The sequence below is a fragment of the Tamandua tetradactyla genome, chromosome X, assembly GCF_023851605.1.
Source record: "Tamandua tetradactyla isolate mTamTet1 chromosome X, mTamTet1.pri, whole genome shotgun sequence".
Classification (NCBI taxonomy): domain Eukaryota; kingdom Metazoa; phylum Chordata; class Mammalia; order Pilosa; family Myrmecophagidae; genus Tamandua; species Tamandua tetradactyla.
This window is the reverse complement of record NC_135353.1, coordinates 72837047-72860645: the sequence shown is the minus strand read 5'-3', so window position 1 is coordinate 72860645 and position 23599 is coordinate 72837047. Positions and strand designations below refer to the sequence as shown.

The 23599-nt window shown below is 38.1% G+C and overlaps 1 non-coding gene and 2 pseudogenes across 1 annotated transcript; 1 reads left to right on the top strand and 2 right to left on the bottom strand.

Moving 5' to 3' along the window:
* Positions 1-3789: 3789 nt before the first annotated feature.
* Positions 3790-5034, top strand: LOC143672183 (pre-mRNA-splicing factor RBM22 pseudogene; annotated as a pseudogene).
* A 14098-nt stretch (positions 5035-19132) lies between these two features.
* Positions 19133-19807, bottom strand: LOC143670286 (peroxiredoxin-like 2C pseudogene; annotated as a pseudogene).
* A 2074-nt stretch (positions 19808-21881) lies between these two features.
* LOC143672237 (U6 spliceosomal RNA) lies at positions 21882-21988 on the bottom strand. The gene has a single exon (XR_013169706.1). It is a non-coding gene; the product is annotated as a U6 spliceosomal RNA (small nuclear RNA).
* Between the last annotated feature and the right edge of the window lie 1611 nt (positions 21989-23599).

Genomic DNA, 23599 nt, shown 5'->3' with positions numbered 1-23599 from the left:
TACACCACCTTATTATTAACACCTTGTAATGGTATCATACGTTTGTTATAATTCATGAAAAAACATTCTTATACTTGTACTATTAACCACAATCAATCATCCACAACAGGGTTCACTGTGTTACACGATCCCATGTTTATCCTCTAACTTTTTTTCTAGTTAACATATATAACCCGAAACATCCCTTTTCAACCACATTCACCAACATAATTAAGTGCTGCTGATTACACTCACAGTAATGTGCTAGTATAACCACTGTCTATTTCCAAACACTCTCAATTAGAAATTCTTCACAAATTAAGCATCAGCTCCCCTTTCTATACCCCTGTCTATACCCCGATAACCAATATTCTAAATTATGATTCTCCAAGTTTGCTTATAATAATTAGTTCATATCAGTGTCATTTGGGTATGGCTTGTTTCATTCAACATCTCATCCTCAAGGTTCATCCGTGTTGTCAACATACATCAGGACTTCATTCCTTTTTACAACTTAGTAATATTCCATCATATATATCATTTATATATATATATATTCATGAGTTGATGGACACTTGGGATGTTTCCAACTTTTGGAAATTGTGAATAATGCCACTCTAAATATCAGTGTGCTAATGTCTGTTTGTGACTCTGCTTCCAGTTCTTTTGGCTATATATCTAGCAGTGGGATGGCTGCATCATATGGCAATTCCATACTTACTTTCTGAGGAACCTCCAGACTCTCTTCTACAGGGGCTGCACCATTTTATATTCCTACCAGCAGTGAATAAGTGTTCCTATTTCTCTGCATCCTCTCCAACACTTGCAGTTTCCAGTTTTTTTTTAATAGTGGCCATTCTAGTGGATGTGAGATAATATGTCACTGTAGTTTTGAATTTCATTTCCCTCATAGCTAGTGATGTTGACTACCTTTTCAAGTGCCTTTTAGGCATCCAAATTTTCTCTTTGGAAAATTACCTATTCAAGTTTGCTCGTTTTATAATGGGGTTGCTTGTCTTTTTATTGTCAAGTTGTAGAATTTCTTCATATATTCTTGATATTAAACCCTTATCAGATACGTAGTGTTTAAGTTTGCTAAAGCTGCTGGAATGCAATATACCAGAAATGGCTTGGCTTTTACAATGGGGATTTACCAGCTTATGAATTTGCAGTTCTAAGGCCATGAAAATGTCTAAATCAAGGCATTGACAGGATGATACTGTCTCTGAAGAATAGCTTTTGGCATCTAAGAGTCCCTGACACATGGGAAGGCACATGGCCAGTGTCTGCTGGTCCTTCTCTCCAGGTTTCATTGCTTTCAGCTTCTGGCTTCAGTGGCTTCCTCTCTTTGCTCCTCTGGGGGCTTTTCTCTCTCTCTCTCTTAATTCATCTATTTTAAAGGGCTCCAGTCGCAGGATTAAGACCCATTTTGAATGGGGTGGGTCACCTCATTTGAAATAGCCTAATCAAAAGCTCCCACCTACAATAGGTCTGCATCCACAGAAATGGATTAGAAGAAAAGGGCCTTTTCTGGGGGACATAGTAACTTCAAACTAGCACATGTGGTTTCCAAATATTTTCTCCCATTGATAAGGTTGCCTTTTCACATTCTTTTCAAAGTCCTTTGAAGGATAAAAGTTTTTAATTTTCAGAAGGTCCCATTTACCTATTTCTTCTTTAATTGCTTTTGCTTTACATTTAGTCTAAGAAACCATTGCCTACCACAAGATCTTGAAGATGCTTCTCTAAATTTTCTTCTAGGAGTTTTGTGATTCTGATTCTTATATATAGGTCTTCGATCCATTCTGAGTTAATTTTTGTATAAGGTGTAAGATGGGGTCCTCTTTCATTCTTTTGCGTATGGTATCCAGTCCTTCCAGAACTATTACTTTTCAACCAATAGTGCTGGTTGACTATTCTGTCTCAATTGTGTGGACTGGGTAGCCTTGTTAAATAGCAATTGTCCGGGCGGGCCGCGGTGGCTCAGCGGGCAAAGTGCTTGCCTGCTATGCCGGAGGACCTCGGTTCGATTCCTGGCCCCAACCCATGTAACAAAAACGGAGAAACAGAATACAATAAAAACAAGAAAATGTTTAAAAAATGTTTCCCTTTCTTCCTTCCTTCCTTCCTTCTATCCTTCCTTCCTTCTCTCTGTCTTTCCTTAAAAAAAAAAAAAAAAAAAAAAAAAAAAAAAAAATAGCAATTGTCCATAGATGTGAGGGTCTATTTCTGAGCTATCAATTTGTTTCCATTGTTTAATATATCTATCTCTATGCCAGTAGCATTCTGTTTTGATCTACTCCAGCTTTGCAATATGCTTTAAAGTCAGGAAATATGTCTTCAACTTCATTCTTCGTTTTCAAGATGTTTTTGGCTATTTGGGGCCCCTTACACTTCCAAATAAATTTGATAATTGGGTTTTCCAATTCTTCAAGAAAGCTGTTGGAATTTTTATTGGGATTGAATTGAATCTGTAAACTGGTTTGGGTAGAATTGACATCTTAACAATATTTAGTCTTCCAATCCATGAACATGGAATGTCCTTCATTTATCTAGATCACTGATTTCTTTTAGCAAATTTTTGTAGTGTACATGACCTTTACATCCTTGGATAAACTTATTCCTAGATATTTGTTTTTTAGTTGCAATTGTAAATGGAATTTTTTCCTGATTTCCTCCTCAGATTGCTCATTACTAGTGTATAGAAACACTACTGATTTTTGCATATTGATCTTGTATCCTGTCACTTTGCTGAATTCATTTATTAGCTCTGGTACCTTTATTGTAGATTTTTTCAAGAACTTCTAGGTATAGGATCATGTCATCTGCAAATAATGAAAGTTTTACTTCTTCCCCTCCAATTTGTATGCCTTTTATTTCTTTTTCTTGCCTAACAACTCTACCTAGAATTTCTAGCTCAATGTTGAATAACAGTGGGAATCCTTGTCTTGTTCCAGATATTAGAGGATGTGCCAGTTTCAAAATATTATGTATCCCAGAAAAGCCATGTTTTAATCCTGATCCAATTTTGTGGGAGCAGCCATTTCTTTTAATTCCGATTCAACACTGTAGATTGGAAACTTTGATTAGATTATCTCCACAGAGACGTGGCACGCCCAATTGTAGGTGTAACCTTTTGATTAGATGGAAATGTGACTCCACTCATTCCAGGTGGGGCTTGATTAGTTTACTGTAATCCTTTAAAAGAGGAAACAATTTGGAGAGAGTCATAAATGACAGAAACTTCATGAAACAGAGATATGGATGTCTGGAGATATTTGGAGCCCAGCAGATATCATCATGAGATGTTAAGCAAACCAGAATGTGAAGAGAGCCAAGGGAAGCCAAGAGATGAAAGCCAGCTCCAGAGAAGCAAAGTGAGGAAACCCCCATAAGAACAGAGGCTGAAGGCAATGGACCCTAGGAACAAGTAACCAGCAGATGCCAGCATCATGAGAACCCAGCTGACAGAGGTGTTCCTGACACATCGACCTTTCTTAAGTGAAGGTAACCTCTTGTTGGTGCTTTAGTTCGGGAAATTTTATAGGCTTAGAACTGTAAGCTTGTAACTTATTAAGTTCCCCTTTTTGCAAGCCATTCCAGTTCTGGTATATCACATTCTGGCAGCTTGCAAACTAGAGAGAAAGCTTCTAATTTTTTCATCATTGAGTGCAATGTTAGGTGTGAATTCTTCATGAATGCCCTTTATCATATTGAGGAAGTTCCCTTCTATTCCTGTCTTTTGAAATGTTTCCTTAATCAAGAATGGATGCTGCTAAGGCTGCTACTGCCTCCAGATGCTCTCAAAAGATGGCGACATTTCTGGGATCCAACACCTATAACAGGCAGAGCTGGGAAGATACAGACTTCCCTATACTGTGCTAGATATGACTTGGAGAAAATCTGTATATCCAAATGACCAAAGAAACCTATGGGAAGGAGTGCAAAATCTGTGCCATGCCATTCACAGTGTTTTGTTGGTGCCCCAGGGTCTGTACAGATTTAAAAAAGACTGAAGTCAGCCAAACCTGCAGCAAATTGAAGAATGTCTGCCAAGCCTGAGTCTTGTACCTTGAATATGGTCTGCCCATCCAGGTTCGTGATGCGGGGTTGTCTTTTAAGGATGATATGCCAAAGTCAGATGTCATCAAAGATTACTACACATAGAATATGGAGAGAGATATTTCTAATTCTGATGGAACATGGCCAGGTGGTATTATGGGGAAAACCACATCCACCAGTGACATTCTACTCAAACTGACCTGGACCATACCCTACTATAAATGGCATAGACCCCATATTTGCTCCCTCTGAGTGAAAGGAGATGTAAGAGAGGATAGTTGTGTCCATACAGACATGAGAAGCCTACAGATCCAGATAAACCCCTTGCTGGTCAGAATATCAAAGACCAATATTATGGAATCAATGATCCTGTGGCAGATAAGCTTCTAAAGAGGGTTTCAGCAATGCCTTGTCTCTACCCACCAGAGGACAAGATCATCACCACACTATATATTGGTGGACTGTGAGATATCATTACTTAAACATATCTAAGAAGTCATTTCTACCAGTTTAGAGAGATTTGGACAATGACTGTTGTGCAGTTTCAGCAGTGTGCTTTCATCCAGTTTGCCACAAGGCAAGCTGCATAAGTGTCTGCTGAAAAATCTTTTAATAAGTTGATTGTCTATAGCCACAGGCTCAACATGTAATAGGGAAGATCCCAAGCAGCCAGAGGAAAATAAAATGAGAAGGATGGAACCACAGACTCTGGAATCAAGCTAGAGCCTGTTCCAGTGCTACCTGGAACTATTCCTCCTTCTCCTGCAGCAGCAGAAGAAACCTCTGCCAACTACTTCAACCTATCCCCAAGGTGTCCTCCAGCAGTGATGAACATCACCTGGTATTGCTCTACCCCCACCCCCAGGTGGGCCACACATGTTTCCCCCAATGGGACTACCCCTTCCCTTCATGAGGGTTCCAGGACCAATCCACTATCCTTCCCAGAACCCTCAGAGAGTGGGACTTCATGCTGAGAAACACAGGAGCCCCTAGCACATTATCACCACATTTGGGTTCTACAGAAGAAAGGGCACTTTCATTTTCCAGTAAATGAATCTTGAAATAAACATTTATTTTCCTTCCTTTTTAGTTTCCATGGTAACTATATGTGTTCTGCTGTGGGTAGCCAGAGAAATACAGTCATGTTTTCCTACATATATTCAAAGGATTGATGGACCTCAAACAAGCTGCCATTAACACATCTTGTTATTACTATGACATTACTAATAAAACCTAATACCTGCTCTCCTTTTCTATATAGGGGACAAGTGTCTGAATGAATTGGAATGTCCAATAGAGTTAACATCTTAGTATATGTTCATTTTGAATTTTTATTTTGGAAAAAAATTGACCTGTGGTTAAAAAACTTGAATATTTTTATTGCCATTGGGTATTTTCCTTTTTATCATCTTAAAAAAAGATTACTAATTCTAATCATTATAGTGGCATGAGTGTGATTGAAGTCACACACTTGGAAAGACAAATAGAAACCAACACCCAGCACAACCCAGATCTTTTTTCCCCCCTCTGTTTTCCTCATTTCTTACTAAAGGAATCTGGCTGATAGCTTTACTTCTCTAAGCCAACAAAAAAATAGAAATTAACTTTTATTCCTGTCAATCAGATGGAAACATAAATTCCATGGACCTGTATATCATTGTAGAATCTTGGTGTCTGGAGTGAAATTATTTTAAAGAACTTCTGTGAAACACTTCAACAAACTGCATCAAAAAGTGTTGGAGAGTATTTGGATGGAAGACTTGTGACTTACAGCCGGAACTTTGACCTCCAGCATTCAGCTTCATGGGTCCTCAGCATCTCATTTTAATTCCTTGCTCCTGGGAATGGGGTTATCTGTTGGTTTTAGAATGTTTGGATTTAACTGCATTTATAGATGGTAAAGGAAAGTGATGTGTTGTGTTTAAAATGATGAAAAACAGGTCATTTTTTTTTAAAGAATGGATGCTGCTATGTGATTATATTGATTGTATACTTTGGGAGGACTATATGGTGTGTGAAGATAACAATAAAAAATATATAAAAAAATAATGGATGCTGTTTTTTGTCAAATGCCTTTCATGCATCAATCAAGATGATCATGTGGTTTTTTCCTTTCAGTTTTTCAATGTGGCATACTAATTAATTGATTTATCTTGTGTTGAACCACCTTTCCATACCTGGGATAAAATCCACTTGATCATGGTGTATAATTCTTTTAATGTGCTGTTGGATTCTATTTTCAAGTATTTTGTTGAGGACTTTTACATCTATATTCATTAGAGACATTGATCTGTAACTTTTTTATTCTAGTGTCTTTACCTGGCTTTGGTCTTAGGGTGATGTAGGTTTCATAGAATGAATTAGGTAGTGTTAGGTAGTGTTCCCTTCTCTTTAATTTTTTGTAAGAGTTTGAGTGGGGCTGGTATTAATTCCTCTTGAAATTATTAGTAGAACACACTTGTAAAGCCATCTGGTCCTGTGATTTTCTTTGAGGGAGACTTATGATTAATGATTCATTCTTTTTACTTGTAATTGGCCTGTTGAGGGCTTCTATTTCTTCCACAGTCAGTGGGGGCTATTCTTGTGGTTCTAGGAATTTGTCCTTTTCATCTAAGCTGTCTATTTTGTTGGCATGCATTTGTTCATAGTATTCTCTTTTTATCTTTTCATTTCTGTGGGGTCAGTAGTAATGTTTCCCCCTCTCATTTCTGATTTTCATTTATTTGCATCTTTTATCTCTTTGTAAGTCTAGCAGTTTGTCAATTTTATTGGTCCTCTCAAAAAACTAATATTTAGTTTTTTTACTCCTCTCTATTGTTTTATATTCTCAATTTCATTTATTTCTTCTCTAATCTCTTTTACTTCTTTCATTCTGCTTACTTTGGGATTGGTTTGCTATTCTTTTTCTAGTTCATCCATGTGTGTAGTTTGGTCTTTGATTTAAACTCTTTCTTCTTTTGTAATATAGGCTTTCAGGACTATAAAATTTCCTCTCAGCACTGCCTTCACTGCAGCCCATATGTTTTGTGTCCTCATTTTCATTTGTCTCAAGCTATTAACTGATTTCTCTTGCAATTTCTTCTTTGACCCATTGATGTTTAAGAGTGTGTTGCTTAACCTCCATATATTTTTGAGTTTTCCACTTCTCCACCTGTTATTGATTTCCAGCTTCATTCCATTATGGTCAGAGAAAGTGCTTTGTATAATTAAAATTTATTGTCTTTTTTTTCCACCAAAATGTATTATATCCTGGAGAATGATCTATGTGCACTTGAGAAGAACATATATCCTGCTGTTTGGGGGTGCAATGTTTTATATATGTCTGTTCATTTATCATATTGTTCAAGTTCTCTGTTTCCTTATTGCTTCTCAGTCTAGTTGTTCTATCTGTGGAAGAGAGTGCTGTATTTGAGTCCCCAACTATTATTGTAGAGATGTCTATTTTTCCATTCAGTTTTGCCAGTGTTTGCCTCATGTATTTTGGGGTACACTGCTTTGGTGTATAAATATTTATGATACTATCTCAGTGGATTATCCATTTTATTAATATATAGTGGCCTTCTTTGTATAACAGCTTTGCATTAAAAGTCTATTTTATCCGATATTAGTATGGTTACCTGTCTCAGTTTGCTAAAGCTGCAGAAATGCAACATGCCAGAAATGGGTTGGCTTTTATAATGGAGGTTTGTTAACTTGCATTGTACAATTTTTAGGCTGTGAAAATGTCCCACTCAAGGCCTTGAATTCTCTGAATAAGGGCTGCTGGCTTCCAGGACAGCTCTGTCACATGGGAAGCACCTGGCTGGTGTCTGCTGATTCTTATCTCCTGGGTTTCATTGCTTTCAGCTTCTGGCTCCAGTAGCTTCCTCTCTGAGCTTCTGTGGGTCCTCTTTTAGCTCCTCAGGGTTTTTTCTCCAAGGTCTCTGGAATTCTTATGTCTTTTATCCTCTTCATAAAGGACACATAAAAGGATTAAGACCTACCTGGAATGGGGTGAGTCACATCTCAATTGAAATAACCAAATAAAAAATTCCCACCTATGACAGGTCAGCACCCACAGGAATGGATTAAAAGAACATGTCCTTTTCTGGGGCACATAACAGCTTCAAACCATCACAATCCACATTGAGTTAATTGTTGTTTATGGTGTGAGGTATGGGTCCTCTTTCATTTCTTTGGATATGGATATCCAGTTCTCCCAACACTATTTATTGAAGAAGCTATTCTGTCCTAGTTCAGTGGATTTGGGGGCCTTGTCAAATATTAATTGACCACAGAACTGATGGTCTATTTCTGAGGTCTTGATTCAATTCCATTGATCAATATGTCTTTGTGCCAGTGCCATGCTGTTTTTACCACCGTAGCTTTATAGTAAGCTTTAAAGTCAGGAAGTGTAATTCCTCCCACTTCATTCTTTTTTTATAGTATTTTTTTTTTTTTTTGCTATTTGAGGCCCCTTTCCCTTCCAAATAAATTTGATAACTAACTTTTCCAAGACCACAAAGTAGGTGGTTGGAATTTTGATTGGTATTGCATGAATCTATAGATCAATTTGGGTAGAATTAACAACTTAGTGACATTTAGCCTTCCTATTCAAGAACACAGAATGTCTTTCCACCTATTTAGGTCTTCTTTGATTTCTTTCAGCAATGTTTTATAGTTTTCTGTGTACATGCCTTTTACATTCTTGGTTAGGTTTATGCCTAAACTTGACTCTTTTTGTTGCTATTGTGAATGGAATTTTTTTCTCTTTTCTTTTTTGGTTTAAACAATGGAAATTTATTGGCTCATGGTTTTAAGGCTAAGAGAAGTCCAAATTAAAGTGTCAACAAGACGATGCTTTCTTCCTGAAGACTGGTGTTCTGGGGGTGACTGCCTGTGATCCTTGGTCCTGGGACCCTCTGTACATAGCAATGTACATGGTGGTTTCTCCCTTCTCTTCTGGGTTCTATTTACTTTCAGCTTCCAGCTGCTCCTTCTGTGGCTTCCTTTCTGTCTGTCTGAAACTGTTGAATTGAGTTCCAGTAGCCCTAATTCTTGAAGATGACCATACAACTATTTAGCCTTGAAAATGTAACAAGGTGACTGTGAAAACCTTGTGTCTGATACTCTCCAGGTGTATGACTTTACAGAATTAACTTGGGGGCTTTCTAGAAGTGACGCCATTTATTAAACATCTCTGATTCCTGTTTCTGCCCTCTCAATGGCTCTTGGGTTTTTCCATCATGCCCAGCAGTTCAGCAACATCATCTTTCTGAGCTTCACACACAACTGCCAGTGGAAGAAGGTACGGTCCCACCAACTTTTGTTTCTTTTGTCAGAGTGCTGTTCCTCAATAATCATGGAATGCTCAATGTGGAAGGGGCTTGTGGGCATCAGCCTCTTTTCCCCAGACCACAAAACCTTTTCCACTGTTTAGCATTGTTCTTATGTGCAATTATCAGGAAATGAAGATGAATTATTGCCAATAGATACTGTTCTTCAAATATTTCTGGTCTTTGCAGTTACCTATTATAGTATAGTTCATATTGCAGAGAAGTTGATCCCCAAAGCTAGTTTACTCTTTTTCTACTTCCTGCCAGTAGGGAAGCTGGAATTTTTTCTTAACTGCCTCTTCAGTTAGCTCATTACTAGAGTATAGAAACACTATTGATTTTTGCATGTAGATCTTCTATCCCATTACTTTACTAAATTTGTCTATTAAGCAATAAGTTTTAATGGAGATTTCTCAGGATTTTCCAGATATAAGATGGTATTATCTGCAAATAATGAAAGTTTTACTTCTTCCTCTTCAATTTGGGTGTATTTTATATCTTTTTCTTGCCTAATTGCCCCAGCTGGAATCTCTAGCAAAATGCTGAATAACAGTGGTGACAGTGGGCATCCATGACTTGTTCCCAATCTTAGCGGGAAGACTTTCAGTCTCTCACAATTGAGTATGATGTTGGCTGTGAGTTTTTCATATATGACCTTTATCATATTGGAGAAGTTTCCTTTGTTTACTATCTTTTGAAGTGCATTTATCAAGAAAGGATGGTTTATTTTGTCGAATGTCTTTTCAGCTTCAATCGAGATGATCATGTGATTTTTCCCTTTAGATTTGTTAATGTGCTGTATTACATTAATTGATTTTCTTGTGCTGAACCACTCTTGCTTGCCTGGAATAAACCTAACTGGGTTTGATGTATAATTCTTTCAATGTGCCATTTAATTGAATTTGAAAGTATTTTGTTGAGAAATTATGCCTCTATATTCATTGAGGAGATTGGTTTGTAGTTTTCCTTTCTTGTAGTATCTTTATCAGGTTTTGGTATTACAGTGGTGTTATCTTCACAGAGTGAGTTAGGTAGTGTTCCCTTTTCTTCAAAGTTTTGGAAAGATTTGAGTAGGGATGATATTCATTTTTCTCAGAAAGTTTGGCAAAATTTCCATGTGAAGCCATCTGGCCCTGGGCTTTTCTTTGTAGGGAGGTTTTTGACGACCAATTTAATCTCTTTACTTGTGATTGGCTTGTTGAGATCTTCTCTTTCTTCTTGAGTCAGTGTAGGTTGTGTGTTTCTGGAAAATTATACATTTTATCTAAGTTGTCTCATTTGGTGGCATACAGTTGTTCATAGTATGCTCTTATGATTTAAATTTTTTTTATTTCTAATGATATTTATTTGCATTTTCTTTCTTTTTGACTTTGTATATCTAAGGGTTATCTATTTTGTTGATTTTCTGAAAGAATCAATTTTGGTTTTATTGATTTTCTATTTTTTTGTTCTCCAATTCATTTCCACTTTGATCTTTGTTATATCTTTTACTCTACTTGCTTTAGTGTTAGTTTGCTGCTTTCTCTAGCTTTTTCAGATGTTCAGTTAGGTCTTTGCTTTTAGCTCTTTCTTTTTAATGTAGGATTTTAGCACTATAAATTTCCCTTTCTGCACTGCCTTTCCTGCATCCTATAGATTTTGATATGTTGTATTCTCATTTTCATTCATCTCAAGGTATTTATTGATTTCTTTTGCAATTTCTTCTTTAACCACTGATTGTTTAAGAATGTGTTGTTTAACCTCCATATATTTGTGAATGTTTCAGTTCTTCAGTGGTTATTGATTTCTAGCTTCATTCCATTATAATCAGAGAAAGTGCTTTGAATTATTTCAATCATTTAAAAATTATTAAGACCTGTTTGTGCCCCAACATGTGATCTATCCTGGAGATTGTTCCATGAGCACTTGAGAAGAATGTATAACCTGGTGCTTTAGGGTGCATTGATCTATATATCTGTAAGGTCCAAATCAATTATCATATTATTTAGATTCTCTACTTCCTTATTGATCCTGTGTCTGGTTGTTCTAGCTGTGGAAGAGAATGGTGTGTTGAAGTCTCCCACTGTTATTGTAGAAACAATGATTGCTCCCTTCAGTTTTGCCAGTTTTTACCTCATGTACTTTGGAATACCTTGATTGGGTGCATAAATATTTATGATTGCTATTTCTCCTTGTCGTATTATCTTATATATAGTGCCCTTCTTTGTTTCTTATGACATGTTTGAATTTAAAGTTTATTTTGTCTGATAATGGTATAGCTATCCTAGCTTTATTTTTATTACTACTTGAGTGGAATATCTTCCATTCTTTTCATTTTTAACCCATTTGTACCTTTGAGTTTAAGATGAGTCTCTTGTAAGCAGTATATAGATGTGTCATATTTTTAAATTCATTCTGTCAATCTCTGTCTTTGGATTGGGGCATTTAATCCATTAACATTCAAAGTTAATACTGTGAAGGCAGTTTTTGATTCAACCATCTTATCTTTTGATTTTTTCTTTGTCAGATCTATTTTTTTCTCTCCTTTTATCCTTCAAGTTACCTTTACTAATACTCATCAATTCTGTACCCTTCTCCAGACCTCTCTCTCCTGTCTTTTTTTTTTCTGCTGAAAGAATTCCCTTTAATATTTCTTGCAGGGCAAGTCTCTTGTTAAATTCTCTCAGCATTTCTTTATCTATGAAAATTTTTAATTTTCCCTCACCTTTGACAGACAGTGTGTTAGGGTTCCCTAGAGAAACAGAACATACAGGAGAGATCTGTAAATATGAAATTTATAAAGTTCTCACGAAAACATGGGAATGGAAGAGTCCAAAATCTGTACAGCAGGCTGTGAAGCTGACAGCTCTAATGAAGGGTATGAATGAACGACGCAGGAGAAGATTGTTGGCTGAAGAATCACTAAGAAAGAGTCTCTCTTCTTCCTTAAAAGACTCTGATTGGATTATCTCACTGTGGGAGGCATGCATAGCTGACTGCAGATGTAATCAGCCATAGAGGCAATCAACTGACTGATGATTTAATCAACAAGCCATGAAATATTCTTACAGCAATGCTCAGGCCAGTGCTTGTCTGACCAGACAACTGAGCATAATCATCTGGCCAAGTTGACACCAGAACCTAACCATCACTGTCCACCGTTTGTAAATGTGGCAACTATATACATCACGTTGAAACATGCATAATTTCTAAACAGAACACAGTAACAGACATATGTTTCACCTTACAATTCTCAACTGTCCTTCCTACAATCTGAAATGCACCACATCTCTCCAGAATGTGATGCAAGTCCTTAGGTAACATTCTCTTTTTTAATTTATTTTATATTTTTAATTTTTGAGAAATTGTATAATATAGCATATATAAATGCAAAGAAAGAAAAAAAGCAATAATTCTCAAAACACACTTCAACAAGTAGTTACAGAACAGATCCCAGAGTTTGTCATGGACTACAATTCCATCACCTCAGTATTTTTCCTTCTAGCTGCTCCAAAATATTGGAGGCTAGAAGAAGTATTAATATAGTGATTTTGCAGCCATACTCATTTTTAAAACCCCATTTTCCTATCATTCCTTCTCCTTCTCCTTCAGTCCTTCTCCCAATCTATAAGGATCTTTGGGAAATGCCTGTTCTGAATTTTTCATGTTAAGAAGGGGTGTCCACACTAAAGGATAGGGGGGATATAATTAACTGATAATCCTGGAGAGGCTGATCCCTCTGAGTTTCAGGATTTATCTGACCTAGGAACTCTCTGGGAATTATATGTTCCAGGAAGGCAATAGTTCATGAAACCTTTATGGAGTCTCAGTTTGATCCCTAGGTTCAACCAGCATATTTAAGACCAACCAGATTGCATATACCAAATAAAGCAATCAGCATTTTACTTAACAAAATGACTGCAGTTGCAGGGTAACATTCACTCTTAAACTTCATATCCTTTGACTTAAAAACTATAACATGAACAGTATAAATTATGTCATATGATAAGAGGAAAACAAGATATTATTTGCTTATGTACAAGTGCAAACATGCTCTTAACAAAACAGGGAAGAGATATCCATACAATCACAGTCCTTGTTTCTGAAACTGGTCACATGGTCATAATTCATATTTATCACTACTTTCTTCTACTACTTATTCCATTTTCCAGTGACAGTTACTGAGAAAAAAAGCATTTTCCAGATCAATAGCTACATACCAGGTACCAGGCAATGTGTTCATTTGCTCAAGCAATGATACCACACCTGGAACAGCACCTACAATTGGAGTCACCACCTGGTTAAGTTTATGATAATCCACTGTCATCCCCCAAGTTCTATCTGTTTTCTACACAGGCCAAATAGGACAGATGAATGGGGGTGTGGTGGGAATCACCACCCCTGCATCACTCAAGTCCTTAAGAGTGGCACTAATCTCTGCAATCCCTCCATCAATACAGTATTGCTTCTGATTCACTATTTTGCTAGGTGCAGGCAGTTCTAGTGGCTTCCACTTGGCCTTTCCTACCATAAAAGCCTTCACTCCATGAGTCAGAGAACCACTGTGGGGTTCTGCCTGTTGTTGAGTATGTCGATTCCAATTATTGCATTCGGGAACTGGGGAAATGACTACAGAATGGATCCAGGGACCTAGTGTGAAATGGGCCTGAGCTAAAACTCCATTGATCACCCGACCTCTGTAAGCCCCTACTCTGACTGGTGGACCAATGTGACGTTTTGGGTCTCCTAGAATTAGTGTCACTGTTGAACCAGTGTCTAACAATTCCCAAAAAATATTGGATCATTTCCTTTTCCCCAATGTATAGTCATCCTGGAATAAGGCCATAGATCTCCTTAGGAAAGGTTTGGAGGAGGTTAACAGTGTAAATTTTGGGCAGTGTAAAGGGGTCCCTCTCCAAGGATACTCAGCCCTCCACTCATTAGAGGGGCTCTGGGTCTGTAAACTGTCTCAAATCTGGCAATTGATTAAGGGGCCAGGTCTCTGTGTTTTGTAATTCAAGTTAGATTTCAGTTCACTTGACCTAGAATTCTTCTGCTTATACAGATCAAACAAGAATTTAGTAGACTGCCCATCTATTTTACTTCTAGGTACCCCATGATAAACAAGCCAACACCACAAGCCTTTGTAAGTCAGATTATTTTGACTGTTGCTTTGAGTCTGCTGTCCATTATGGTGGCCATGTCCACCTTGTCTATGAAGATTAACTGTCACCATATGGCTTCTGCCAACTTTGTATCTGATCATCCCTATTGGGTTTAAGGATTCCAGCTCAGTGACAGAAATTCCCACAGTAGTATCTGACTTACAGAGAAGACAACTACAGAGCTCTTCAGGGATGATGGAGCTAGTTTCATGAATTCATTTCTCAAGGTTCTGGTGAAAGATGTGTCCTCTGGGGTGTGTGAGCAGGTCTTCCATGACAAATCCTCTCTAACATGCTAATCTCTCTAAGCCTCAGGATCCTCTCATCCGTATTATACAGGGTAGTTCTGGCATTTCAACCTCAGGTAATTTCAGTCACCTTTGGTTCTGTGTTTTAGCCAACCATCCAAACAAATTGTTAATGCCCTTTCTAACCCCTTGAGCTACAACACTGAATGCAGAATCTCTGCTTAGTGGGTCCTTGTCAATACATTCAGCTCGATCCAACTTTATACTCCTTCCACCATTACCCCATAACCTTAATATCCATACCCAAACATATTCCCCTGATATCTGTCTATACAGATTGGGAAACTCATGCAGTTCTTTTGGAGAATAGTGTACCTCCTCATGGCTCACACTTTGTACCTCATCTTTTGGGGCCTGTTGGGACTTTAGTCTAGTTATAGGTCTTGAAGAAAAGAGGTGTGGTAGGGATGGGTCATTTTGCTGGTTTGAAAGGATGCATGCCCCCTAGAAAAGCCATGTTTTAATCAAAATCCCATTTCATAAAGGTAGAATAATCCTTATTCAATATTGTATGTTTGAAACTGTAATCAGATCATCTCCCTGGATGATGTGATTTAGTCAAGAGTGGTTGTTAAGTTGAATTAGGTGATGACATGTCTCCACTCATTTGGGTGGGTCTTGATTGGTTTATTGGAGTCCAATAAAAGGGGAAATGTTTTGGAGAATGAGAAATTCAGAGAGAGCAGAGCAGAAAAGCATAGCCACGAGAAGCAGAGTCCACCAGCCAGCGGCCTTTGGAGATGAAGAAGGAAAATGCCTCCTGGGGAGCTTCATGAAAGAGGAAACCAGGAGAGAAAGCTAGCAGATGATGCTGTGTTCACCATGTGCCCTTCCAGCTGAGAGAAGAACCCTGACTGTGTTCACCATGTGCCTTCTCACTTGAGAGAAACCCTGAATTTCATTGGCCTTCTTGAACCAAGGTATCTTTCCCTGGATGCCTTAGAGTGGACATTTCTATAGACTTGTTTTAACTGGGACATTTTCTCGGCCTTAGAACTATACATTAGCAACTTATTAAATTCCCCTTTTTAAAAGGCATTCCATTTCTGGTATATTGCATTCTGGCAGCTAGCAAACTAGAACAGATTTTGGTACCAGAGAGTGGGCTGCTGCTGCTGCGGTTTGCAAATACCAAACATGTTGGAACGGGTTTTTAAATGGATAAGAGGAAAGTTTTGGAGGAGTTGTGAGGCGCTTGATAGAGAAGGCCTAAAATGCTTTGAAGAGACTGTTGGTAGAACTGTGGACTCTAAAGATACCTCTGATGAGCACTTGGACAGAAAAGAGGCAAGTGTTATTGCAAACTGGAAGGAAAGTGATCCTTGTTTTAAAATGCAGATAATCTGGCAAAATTGACTAGTGGCTTTGGCTGGAAGGCAGATGTAAAAAGCCAATAAATTGGATATTTAGCAGAAGAGATCTCCAAATTAAATGTCAAAAGTGCAGCCTGGTTTCTTCTCACAGCTTATAGTGAAATGTGACAGGAGAGAGATAAGCTGAAAACTGAACTCTTGAGTACAAAGAAACCAGAAATTGATGTCCTGGAAAATTCTGGGCCTCCAGAAATGGAGACCCCAGAGAACAGTGCTCCATGTGAGGATTTGACCAGATGTGGAATCAGTCAGCCATCTCAGAGAAAGCCAGGATTGGACATGGAGTTATCCAGAAAGGATTTGTGGAAACTCCTTATGTCTGATGGGCATGATCCAAGGCTACTGCATAGAAAGCCAATGAGAGTGCTGTGGGACCTGTATAAACAAAGCCACTGCCTGTCTGGATGGGGGGAGTTCAGAAAAGCAATTGTAAAAATCCTTTTTTAAGGTTCTGTTTCTCAAGAGCCACTGCTGGTACCAAACTGTGTTAGGGTCCTCTAGAGAAACAGAAAGGACAGGAGAGCTCTGTAAATATGAGATTTATAAAGGTGTCTCATGCAACCGTGCGAATGAAAGAGCCCAAAATCCATAGGGCAGGCTGTGACACTGACAGCTCTGATATAGGGTCTGGATGAACTCCACAGGAGAGGCTTGCTGGCTGGAGAAGCACTGACAGTCTCTCTTCATTAAAAGTCTTCAACTGATTGTATTACCTTGCTGCAGGAGACATGTCTTAGTTGAGCGCAAATGTAATCAGCCACAGATGTAATCAACTGATCGATGATTTTATTGACCAGCCATGAAATATCCTTACAGCAGTGGTCAAGCCAGTGCTTGCCTGACCAGACAACTGGGCATAATCATTTGGCCAAGTTCACACAAGAACCTAACCATCACAGGCAGCTTTGCTAGATAAAGAATTCATGGCTGGCAATTTTTCTCTTTCAGAATCTTAAATCTATCATGCCACTGCTTTCTTGCCTCCATGGTGCCCAGTGATTAGTCAGTGCTTAGTCTTATGTGGCTTCCCTTGCATGTGGTGAATCGCTTTTCTCTTGCTGCTTTCAGGACTCTCTCTTCTTTAGCATTTGACAGTCTGTTAGTATGTGTCTTGGAGTGAATTTATTTGGATTTACTTTATTTGGAGTTTGTTGGGATTCTTTGGTTTGCATATTTATGTCTTTTATAAGGGTTAGGAAGTTTTCCATAATTATATCCTCAAATAGTCTTCTTAGCCCTTTACACTTCTCCTTCTGGGACACCAATGATTCTTACATTTGTATCCTTCATGTTGTCAATCATTTCCCTGAGATAAAATACAATGCTTTCCGTCTTTTTTCACTATTTGTTCTTTTGAGTATCTGAATTCAGTTGCTTTGTTCTCTAGTTCGCTTACTCTTCCTTGTGCCTCATCACATTTGTAGTTGTGTGTCTCTGGTATATTTTTAATTTTGTCTACAGTATCCTTCATTTCAAGAAAACCTGCAATTTTTTATTTATTCTTTCAAATTCTTCTTTATGCCCTTCTAGTGTCTTCTTGATATTTTTTATCTCCTTAGCCATCTCATTGACATTATTTAGGAGATTTGTTTGAACTTTGATTGGTTGTTCCAAATTCTGTGTCTCCTCCAGTGTTTTAATTTGATCATTTGGTTTTGCCATATCTTCTTGCTTCTTCATGTGCTTTGTGATATTTTGCTGTTTTCTTGGCATTTGATTTTTTTTTTACATTTTATGAGAAATTACATTTTTATTGATTAAAAACATAATTGCTCATGTAGATATACATGAAAACAACATTCAGATATTTGGAGACATTGCACATATATTTCCTGTGTGAATTCATGGGCCATATATAAAAGTACTGTAAGTTCAAAGCAGTATTATACTTGTTAATAATTAACAATATTTTCATTTTGCTGTACTTTTCACCAGAATTTCTGTGACACATCCAACATTAAAATATTTTAAGAGTCTAGAAAAATAAATGATGACAATAATCCACTAAATACAAACAATTTGAAGGTGACATGTAGCTCTCTAGCAATGTACAACCAAACCACAGTTACAATCATGTTAAAAAGGTTTTCTAAACAAATTTTTTAAATTTCCTTTAAAAAATCATACTGAGCGTATTTTAAATATATTTCTTAAATACCTAAAGCAAATATTTTTTCCTTTCACACGCAAAAAAAAAAAAGGAATTCTAGAGAAATTGATAGTGAGTGTGTAGTGACAAGATGCTTTGAACATGGACTATTTGAAAGGTACTCCATTTGCCACATTTTCTCCTAGTAAAGCAATCAGGATGAAAACATGTGAACTGCAGCCTATTTAATTTGCAACTTTGTGGAGCTTATTATATACATGTATGTCCGTCATATAATTTTAATGGCCTTTTCCTGGCCTAGAAAATTAATTATGTTCATAATAAAGCAGTTGGAAAATATAGACATATTTGGAGAAGAAAATAAAAACCTGTAATCCTCCCATATAGAAACACCTCACTAGCATAATTCTGGTGTGTTTATTTCTTGTTTTTTTTTCCCCTGAAGCATACAACAATAAAAACATATACTTATAAAATAGGATTATATTGCTTATATAATTTAATATCCTGCTTTTTCTCTGAATAAAATGGTCTTGAGTTGCTTTGCCTTACCTTAATAGTCTTCATAAAAATTTATAATTTTAATGGCAAAAAAAATATTTCTCATTGAATGGTTATACCATAATGTAAACAAATATTCAGAATGGCATTTTATATTTCGTAGCTTTATTTAGCTTTACAGCCTCCCAACGTGCAGTTCAATCATCACATTCTCTCTGTATGTTTTTCTAACTCCTCAAAGATTGGAAGGGTCAGCAAGTGATATAAGGCTACTACATTCCCAAATACTTAAGGTCCAATTCCTCAGGATCCTACTGAAAATGAAAATTTCTGTACTGAGTCACAAATGGATAACTGAAGGTCTGCTTGTAAAGTTCACATCCTCATCTCCAACAAGTTGTAGAACAGAATTGATGGATTTGTGATCTAATCTTTTCTTATTACAGTGTATGAAATGGATGTGATTGCCTGGACCTAAGATGAGGGTTCCACCTTGCTGAGCCGGGTCGCCTTGAAAATCGAAAAGAGGGCCAGTCACTGCCCGCAACAAGCTCTGAATGCTTCCTGAGAGCATGTTTGACTCCACGTGGGGGCTCTGTCCTGTGGAGGCAACTTCTTCACCTCTTTTCATTCCCAATCTTTTATAAATTTCTTTCTGAGGATCAACGTATATCTCATGAGAAAATCCAGTCAGTTTGCAGAAAGGCTCAATATGATGGTAGGATGACTGTCCAATCACTATAAGGGTGACATTTGCTTCCTGTAAAAAACTCTTGGACGTTTTGGCTAGATCTTCTACGTATTCCTTGCAGATGTCACACACAAAATGCCCCATGAAGACCACAACGGCCCGACATTCGCGGAACAGCATGCAGAAGGGCATCCACTTCCTAGAAGCGTTCAGCACTGGCAGCTGGGCGGCTGCGGCAGCTAGGGGCTGCTTGTGCTCAAGGCCACTCATCGCAGGGGCTGCGTGGCTACTGACCTGCCATGTGACCTGGGCTGGGGTGGCCATCGCGCCCTGCATCGGAGGGACCCCAAGTGCGAGCGGCGCCGCAGCCAGGAGGGCCACACCTGGAAGAGCTGGCATTTGATTATCTTGATAAGGTTATTTTGAAAATTGATTTACCTCACTCATCTAAGATTTTGTAGTTGCTTTGATTTGCTGTGATGGTCTCCTTTGGCACTTGGTTTATCAGTAATTCCCAGCCAAATCAGTGCCAGGGCTGCACACAGCCGGTATAACCCTTTTCAGAAGTCTGTTAGAGGCTGGACAGAAAAGAATGTTTCCAGATTACACTTTCCATCTTCCTAGCAAATGACAGTCTTCTGTCACCTCTTTCTCATATCCCTGCCTCTCCCCAACTGTGGCAGCCCACTGGGCGGGGACCTGACCAGGCAACAATCCAGACAAGGCCACAGGCCTTTGAGCATGCTGGAAGCTGCCAGCTCTGGGGTGGGGGGTGGACACTGTGCACCTCTGCAGAGACCCTGCTTGTGAGCACAATGTGTCTGGTGATTCCCAGACACTGTGTGGAAAGACCTTGGGCTGTGGGCCTAAGAGGTTCAACTTCCTCAGTCAGCAGCTGGCCCAGAAGTGCACTGCTGTTTCTAGGTTAGCAAGACCCAGGCTGGTGTGTACCTGTGGGTCACAGGGGTGGGTGAAGGGCTCTTGATATTGCAATGCAGCTCCTTCCCTCACCCCCACCTCTCCGCTCATGTATGCAGTGAGTGCCCTGGGTCTCTTTGGAGAAAAGATAGAAGCAGCAGGATCCATTCTGTCTCTATCACCAGCAATTTTCAGATCAGCACTGCTCTGCACCCCTCTTTTCTGCCTAGAGGGCTTTCCTGTCTCCCAAAACCAGGCACCTACAGTGACCTGCCTCAGGGATGGTGGGTAGGCACTGGGCACCACAATAAGGTCACTGTGTGTGGGTAAAACAAGTCTGCTGGGTCCCAAGTTCCCATGTGGGAGCTCTAGGCTCCTGGACTTAAGGAGTTGACCCCCCCAGATTGCAGCCGAAGTGGGAGTGCACTGCTCCTCAGCTGCCTAATTCAGCCAGGGTGCCATGGCAGGCCTCAGGGGAGGTCACAATTGAGCACACTCACCCCAACTTCCCAGTAGTAGTTTCTCTGCCTTTTCATCCAGGACTTCCCTATGTAATTCAGAGTTCTGTCTATGGTCACCTGAGCCCTGGAACTGCTGCTCCAGTCATTTTCTGCTTTTTTTTTCTAATTGTTCTTTGGTGTAGGAGTGAGCTCTGCATTACTATTCTGCCATCTTCCTGGAAATCCTGTCCTTTGGTTTTTATGTTATACCTTATTTTTTTCTATCTTTTTACCCTTTTAATTACCTTTACTGATAATCTTCATTTCTACACTCTCCTCCGAGCCTCTTTCTCCCATATTTTCCTTTCAGCATGCAGAATTCCCTTTAGTACTTTTTGTAGGGCTGGTCTCTTGTTGACAAACTCTCTCAGTTTATATTTATATGTGAATATTTAAAACAATCCCTCATATTTGTAGGGCAGTTTTGCCAGATAAAGACATCTTGGGTGTCAATTTTTCTCTTTTAGGCCTTTAAATATATCATATGATGGTCTTCTTGCCTCCATGGTTTCTGATGAGAAATTGGCAATCTTTTTATTTTTCCCTTTTATAGTATGAATTGCTTTTCTGTTGCTGCTTTCAGGATTCTTTCTTTATCTTTAGCATTTGACATTCTGATTAGTATGTGTCTTGGAGTAGGTCTATTAAAATTTATATATTTTGGAGAATATTGCATTTCTTGGTCATGTATATTTATATATTTCATGAAAGTTGGGAATTTTCAGCCATTTTTTCCTCAAATATTCTCTCTGCCCCTTTTTTCTTTATCTTCTCCTTCTGAACACCCATACACATATACTTGTGTTCTTTGTTCTGTCATTCCGATCTGTGAGCCACTGCTAATTTTTTTCCTTTCTTTTCTCCATCTGTTCTGTCTGTGAGAATTAAATGTCCTCTCTTCAAGTTCACTGATTTTTTTTCTGCCTCTTCAAATCTGTTGCTATATGTCTCCAGTGTATTTTTATTCTCCTATATTATGCAAAAATATGGAATGCTTCACAAATTTGCATGTCATCCTTTTGCAGGGGCCATGCTAATCTTCTCTATATTATTCCAGTTTTAGTATATGTGTCACCAGAGCAAACACGGAAATCAATATATTGAGGAGTTTGGGGTAAGCTTCTTTTCCCCAGGGAAAACTGATTCTATATCAGCTTTTCAGAGCTAATTAGCAAATCTCCAAAATGGGCTTTGCTCATTCAATGTTCATTAAAAAAACATTATTAAATATCTTCTCTCTGAACAGGCACTGTGTTAGTTGCTAATGATACAGCAGTAAATAAGGTGGGCAAATTCCCTCCCCTCTTGGAACTTAAATTCTGGTGCAACATACAGATAAAAAAAACAAGTAAAAATAAATATATTTCCAGCAATGATAAGTATTAGGAATAAAAATGAACCATATATGGAAATAGAAAATTATGTGAAGGGGCTATACTAGGTAGTATGGTCAGGGAAGATCTCTTTGAAGGGGTGACTTGCAATGACAGTGTATTCTGAGAAGGGAGTAAGCATGATTGTATTGGGTTCTACAAGACAATAAGCATGTACAAATACATTCTACAATACAATAGGCATGTCAAAGGACCTGAGCTTGAAATCAGCTTGGTATTCTAGAGGAACAGCAAGAAGGCTAGTATTGTGGAGTGAAATGAGAGAAGGTGGTAAGAGAGGATATCAGAGAAGTAGTAAAGGTCAGATTATCTAGCGCTTGCAGGCCTTTACATTTATGTTACAAATGGACTTAAACTCATTGTTTTCAATAAACTTAGGTAGACTCTGAAGATTATAAGCAGGCAAGGGCTATAGATCACCTTTCTTACAACCTCTTTACTAGATTGATTTTTTTTACTTTTTTATTGTGAAAAATAACATTTATACAAAAAAACAATAAATTTCAATGTACACCACAACAATTAGTTTTAGAACAGATTTCAGCGTTTGGTATGGGTTACAGTTCCACAATTTAAAGTTTTATCTTCTGGCTGTTCCAAGACACTGGAGACAAAAAGAAATATCAAGATAATGATTGAGTCATACTCATTAGTTAAATCCTATCTTCTCTTTTATAACTCCCCTTTCTCTTTTGATCATTTATTTTATTATTTTTATTGATATATATATTATATATTCACATACCATGTAATCATCCACAGTGTACAATCAGTGGCTCACAATATCATCATATAGCTACTCATTTATCATCACAATTGACTTTTTTTTCTTTTTGTGAATAAAAACATATACATAAAAAAGCAAAAAAATTTCAAAGCACATCGCATCAATTAGGTTGTAGAACAGATTTCAGAGTTTGGCATGGGTTGCAATTTACCTCTAGCTGCTCTAAGATACTGGAGACAAAAAAGAAACATCAATATAATGATTTAGCAATCATACTCATTTGTTAAACCTGACCTTCTCTGTATAACTCCATCATCACATTTGATCTTTCTATCCCACACTTTATGGGTATTTAGGCTATTCCCATTCTAACTTTTCCATGTTGGAAGGTGCTGTCAATAATATGGGATAGGGGGATGGAATTAGTTGATGTTCTGGAGAGGCTGACCCCTCTGCATTTCAGGACTTAACCAGTCCAGGGACCCATCTTGAGGTTGTAGGTTTCTGGAAAGTTACCCTAGTACTCAGAACCTTTGTAGAATTTTATATAACATCCTAGGTGTTCTTTAGGATTGGC